This window comes from Macrobrachium rosenbergii, chromosome 53 (genome assembly GCF_040412425.1).
Source record: "Macrobrachium rosenbergii isolate ZJJX-2024 chromosome 53, ASM4041242v1, whole genome shotgun sequence".
Lineage (NCBI taxonomy): Eukaryota > Metazoa > Arthropoda > Malacostraca > Decapoda > Palaemonidae > Macrobrachium > Macrobrachium rosenbergii.
In genome coordinates, this window is record NC_089793.1 from 6,974,557 (window position 1) to 6,980,690 (window position 6,134).

Sequence of the window (6,134 nt, forward strand, 5' to 3'; positions counted from 1 at the left end):
GATACTCTCTCTCTCTCTCTCTCTCTCTCTCTCTCTCTCTCTCTCTCTCTATATATATATATATATATATATATATATATATATATATATATATATATAAATATTAATTAAGTACAATGCCGCATAATATAATGAACAGATCTCAATACAAGTTATCAAACTAGTGAACAAAATAAATTGCTGTCAGTTTTTTTATAATCACGAATCTCGTCTGAAACTTCCTAACACGTTCATTGAGAACGTAGACATGCTGAGGGTAGATAAAAAAAAAAAAAAACTCCAGCAACCTATAATATGTAGTGTTTACAGGAGAACGAAGAATATCAAATACAAAAACCGTCTAACATGCAATTTTTTAGGATAAAAAAAATCTCGTTTGAGTAACCAACAGCACATCACCTTTTGGACATCAGAAGCTGTAGTCGTGCTCATACGCACATTTACTGAAAGGATTAATTATATTGTTCACTTAACGGAAAATAAATAAATGAATAATAAGGTCGAACCAATTTTAATAATAGAAAACGGGAACTACGCACTTTGTGCAATCTTTGACTATTAAAGAAAACGTATACAATAACGATAACTATCATAAAAAATTCTTACGTGCCCGAAAAAACTATTGTCTTTTTGTAATAAAAGCATATCTTAAATTGTATTATTATTTTATTTGGAATAAGCACTAAATTTTAGTTATTTAGAAAGTATTTATAACCAAAAAATTGTTAATGTGGTCATAGTAAAGACATTTATGAAGAATCGTAGTAACTATATTCTGGCAATACATGTCGAGGCACGGTTCGTAAACCAGAAGTACCACACCGATAATTTAGAAATCAAATGTAAACGTGGGGAAGCGTAGAATCAAGCCAAACTTAGAATATGATAATTGGATAATTGTTAATATCTTTATCTTTCTGGTTTACTAGTCTGGTGCAAGAACATCATCCACATTCTCTTAATTCATCTTCTGGTTCGCATAGGTTGGCTCTACTGACATGGGAAAAAAAGCGAACTTATAAATTTGCTATTCTATCGAAAACGAATCTGATGTAAGTTTAATCTACACATGAGATAAGAGTGCTCAAATACGTATCTTATAAACTTTTATGCTTCCAAAAGAAAAAATTATGAACATTTCCATTATTTATTCCCTGTATACAATCCTCTGGTTTGATTATCCAGGCAAAAGTTTCGATTTTGTATTAACCATGAAGATGCAAAATTGAGTAAATCCAAGATTTGGTGACCTGCACCAAATTGAGAATTGTGGATACCATCTTCTGACCAAATTTAACTGTCATGATGTACATGAAGAACAAATACACCATAGTTACCGATATAAAACGAAACACGTCTGATTCTCCTTAAAGTGAGCCTTCATAACTCGTCATCTGACAAGTGTACATTACAGGCGTTCTAAGTAAAATAACGGTACTTTCTAAGACTGCCACTGCACCAAACTTAAATGACGGATTTACACGATTTCCCCTTTCTCCATTTCAGCTTGACGTCAGGCAACTCATAATAACTCAATCAATGAATCAATCCTCTATTTCAGCCCTTAAAAGCTTACCTTTAATTATCGTTATGTCATTGTCTAGTATCGTCTTTCTCTCTTCTGCGAAAGAGAAATAATCACAATAACTATCATGAATTCGAGATTATTTTCTTTGTCCTCCACTCAGGCTCGCTGGAAACTGAACTCATCATCAGCATCAGTTATTTCTTTATGTAGGGGATGACTTCGCTGATCAGCCACTGTTTTTCATTGCTGGAATATTTAAGTTGACTTTCTCTTGTAATAACTTTCTCTTGTAATACAGTGAGAGATATCAGTGGAAATATAGATCTTCAGTTTAAAAGTAATCCCCTTACCTAACGAGGTCTCAAAATACCTCGTCGTCCACTAGCTCACCAAGGTACATCTGAGGCCATCTACCGGTCGCTAAAAGTATCAAATGGGTCAAGTAAATAAGACAAACAATTACTAGCAAGCAACTCTTTCAAATTTAAAATACTAGTAAGTAACTCATATTGAAGCTCGACTCTTTACGAGGAACTATTGTTATTATTATAATTAAAGTAATATAAAATTATTTGAAGTTAGCAAAGATAATTTTAAGCAAATTTTGATAATTTTACAAAATAAAAGCGATCTAATGTACGAAATTCATAAAGAAAGAAAGAAATCTGCTAAGAATTCCGAATACCAAGTTTTGGCATTACATACAATGACTGCTACTGACGGGTGGGAGGGACCATGGCTACCACAACAAACTGCATAAGGGTCGCTTTAAAACATAACCCAAAACCATACAGAAAATTTGAGATGTAATAAAAATGTAATTGATACTTTATACAACAAATAAAGCCAGGTAAATTGTATTAAAATTCTCATTTCAACGTGAATATCTTATGTTATTCTCATGAATTGTTGGTTGTTGTGACTAAAGAAGTCCCGCCTAGTTTGAAACTACGCTTCGCCGAAAAAATTTAGGTTTATATTGTTGGTTCGTTTTGTTCCAACACGAACATGCCCTGTGTGACCTAACGAGTGAAAGTTAGTAGATCTGAAGTGGACCTTGAGACTCTGACCAACCAACAGTGAAGGTTGCATGCCACATTTTTAAATATGCATTACATGCATTTATATACTTCACCACGAACTAATCATACTATGCACATCAAGAGAGAGGCTAGGGACGTATGCTAAACATCAGAAAATATAAAGTCTAATCCTTGTACAGCTACTGAAACGGAATTCTCTTTGTATCAGAACATCTAGCTAACATATTTAACAACACTCCTGGTCGCCTTATTAAAAAAAAAAAAAAAGTTACTTTTCAAAATGGACAAACAACGATATTTAGGTTTTCCTGTTTTAATTCAAAGACTTCTTTCACTATCCATAATTTTCTGAATTTACCTTAATAGTAGAATCCCGCAAATTCTAATACTTGGCAAATTCAGTGACCTTCCCGCTATTCAAGGTATTTAACAGTTTTCAAAACTTAAAAATGAAAAAAAAATGTGTACACAATCGTCTTACCCTCACAAGCAATTCTCAGATGTTTACTCCACAAACGGGTAACTTAAAATGTCAGGGACAATTTAAGAGTTCCAGTGTTTAATGAAAACCATCTACCATTTTCTAACAATTCGCTTAATTTTTTAAATATATTTCCAACGACATTACTTTCTGTTTTTAGCATAAAAGGGCGTTGCCTCAAAGTTCCTTTAAAACTTTATTTCGGAATTTATTCATTTGGTGTCGTTTTCGAAGAGTTTCTGTGTTCCTGTAATTTTTTGCCCCGTGACGTGACGAAGCTTGTGATAAGAGTGGGTGGGAGGGAGTGTTTTTTGTTAATGGCGAGCAGGGTATTTGGTTGTTTGATAACTTTGGTCGTTTTCTTTTTATGAGGATGATATAGACTACAAATCAGCATGCTGTTATTGTTCAGTATTCAAATATTTCATTGAATACATATATACATGCATACATAAGCAATACATACATAGGAAAAAGTTGCAAGTAGTACAACCTCCGTGAAAGGACGTACCCAAAACTATCAGAGATTGGTAGGTCCATAATACAAAAAAATGAGGGCTAACGTCAACCTATTATAAACATTGTTAGCATAATCTGATAATGAGCTGTAATGAAGCGTGCAATTGCCATTATTATCGTTTATCATGATTATTTTATTATTATCATAATTCATTTCCACAAAAAATAGCGACGAACTGTTTTCATTTGCTTATAGCCTAGATGTAGCCAAGAAGAGTGAGTGAGTTTTTCATAAAAATCGGATTTTATGAGGAAATTTAGATATTTTGACACACATTCTTCAGTTTTTCAGTATGAAATAAACCTTGGAACAGCATACGAAATAGAAATATTGTATAAGATATGAATTTTACAACAAAGCATATCAGTGTAACATGTATTAGTCACTGCTAATAAAGTTTTCTTTAAGAATTTATTTCCCCGTTATAGAAAACGGTTATAATTGGGGAGACTAATCAATTTGCCTACAGAGGCGCTTTCATAACAGATTCCGTTTCCTTTCACTTATAGAAGTGTAGGAGAAGTTAATAGCCTTTAAATTTTATTTGGAAAATATAATTAAAGTTGGTGATCATATGTAAAGTAATTTAAGTGCAGGGTGCATTTAGACATGTAAAATTGTTGGAGATATATTGTTCCCTGAGAGGAATTACTTATGCCGATTGTAATTATAACAGTCATTTTTACTAAACACGTGAAGATAATAAATGAGTTCTGTCTACAAAGGATGGTGGGAAAAATTTTTCTTACAGTGTATTTGTTTAATCAGCTGTGAGGTTTTCATGGCAATGAAGGGCTTACACAGACCTGCGTTCAGTTTTAATCTTAAATTGCATGTTCCTTTATGTAAAGCTATTGTAATGATACAATAACATAATTATGATTATCATGGCGAGACAAATTCTAAAATTATCGTAACGTGAAAGGGAGACGGAGCCATCTAAGGACTTCTGCAAAAGTTATCTTAGGTCCTAGCACCATCCTAATATGATGCTATTCTTGATATTTCAGATTAGGCCGAGGTGGTTTAATTAATAAGATCACTGGTCAGAAGACCAGTTATGTCAGTCCTACTTCCACTACCCTTCGGAGTTACCTGTAATACCACAAAACCACCATAGAACTAGGCAAACCTTCACACGGTCGCGAAGCACAAAACTGGAGGCCTAATTTGGACCAGGCTCTACGACGAGACTTTAATCTTTCAAAGCAAGCGAAACTTGGACCTTTTGTGATAGCAAGGGCTGATTCACACACCTTTAATTCATCTTGAGCGTACCTGAAACCATGGTTATTAAGTGTTAAAATCAACCAGGGAAGGAAAATTAACTTCGAATATAACAGACGATTTCTTGAAGACGTGCCCAGAGAAGCAAATGGGACGCAGGAGGCTATTTTAGCTGACACTGATATTTATTACTTTAATCCATGCACAAGCAGACGTTTCACTCTTAACAGCACAAATACTCGGCTTGTGATAAAAATACAAACTAAACATGAAAAGACCAAACTGGTGCATATTGCATGTTGATCATTTTTTTAAGAGATTTGAACCTCTTGCCTGGGAGCACAAATGCGTCAGGCAGTAGGGGCGTAAGCAAACTATTTGTTTTTTAAACATGACATTAAAAAAGAGAAGGTATTTGACTTGTGATATGTTATATTTTCATTTCTTACTCTACGCTACTAAGCACTTACTACAAATTCCACAAACACACACACGCACATATATATATGTGCATGTATAATAACACCATAAATTTATATTCAGATCACACAAAGAAAGGTTCTCCCATCAGACGGACTGAGTAGCAATAGGATCTCTCTCAGAATCCTTAAATAAAAAATCGTATGCTTTTCACCTCTGCTTGAAAGCAATTCTGACACAACTCAGTTCGATAAATTCTCGTGCTGCAACAAGACAAGTATTGGAAATATCGCAAAAGGACCTTCCGATATGACAACCCAGGGCTTTCATTTTTCATCTCTCTCTCTCTCTCTCTCTCTCTCTCTCTCTCTCTCTCTCTCTCTCTCTCTCTCTCTCTCTCTCTCTTTACTCTGATTTCCTTATAAATTTGTCGACCTTGGGCTACAATTTTTTAATTGTATTTTCATTTCTGAAATCTTGTACGTTACTTAGTGTTTTTGAAATTTTTATTCCTCATATACAGTAATATCCAAGAGGTATAGAATATAATATAGCTGAAACTGAGAAACACTATATCTGCTTCAGTTCTTCATTTGGGAGATGGGTAGAGCTCTCGGCTAGCACGCTGTTGGCCCAGCGTTCGACTCTCCGACCGGCCAATGAAGAATTAGAGGAATTTATTTCTGGTGATAGAAATTCATTTCTCTTCTAATGAGGTTCAGATTCACAATAGCTGTAGGTCCCGTTGCTAGGTATCCAGTTGGTTCTTAGCCACGTAAAATAAATCCTAATCCTTCAGGCCAGCCCTAGGAGAGCTGTTTATCAGCTCAGTGGTCTGGTTAAACTAAGATATACTTAACTTTATATCTGCCTAAATTCTCCTAATATAGAAACCACTACCACACTACTCACTTT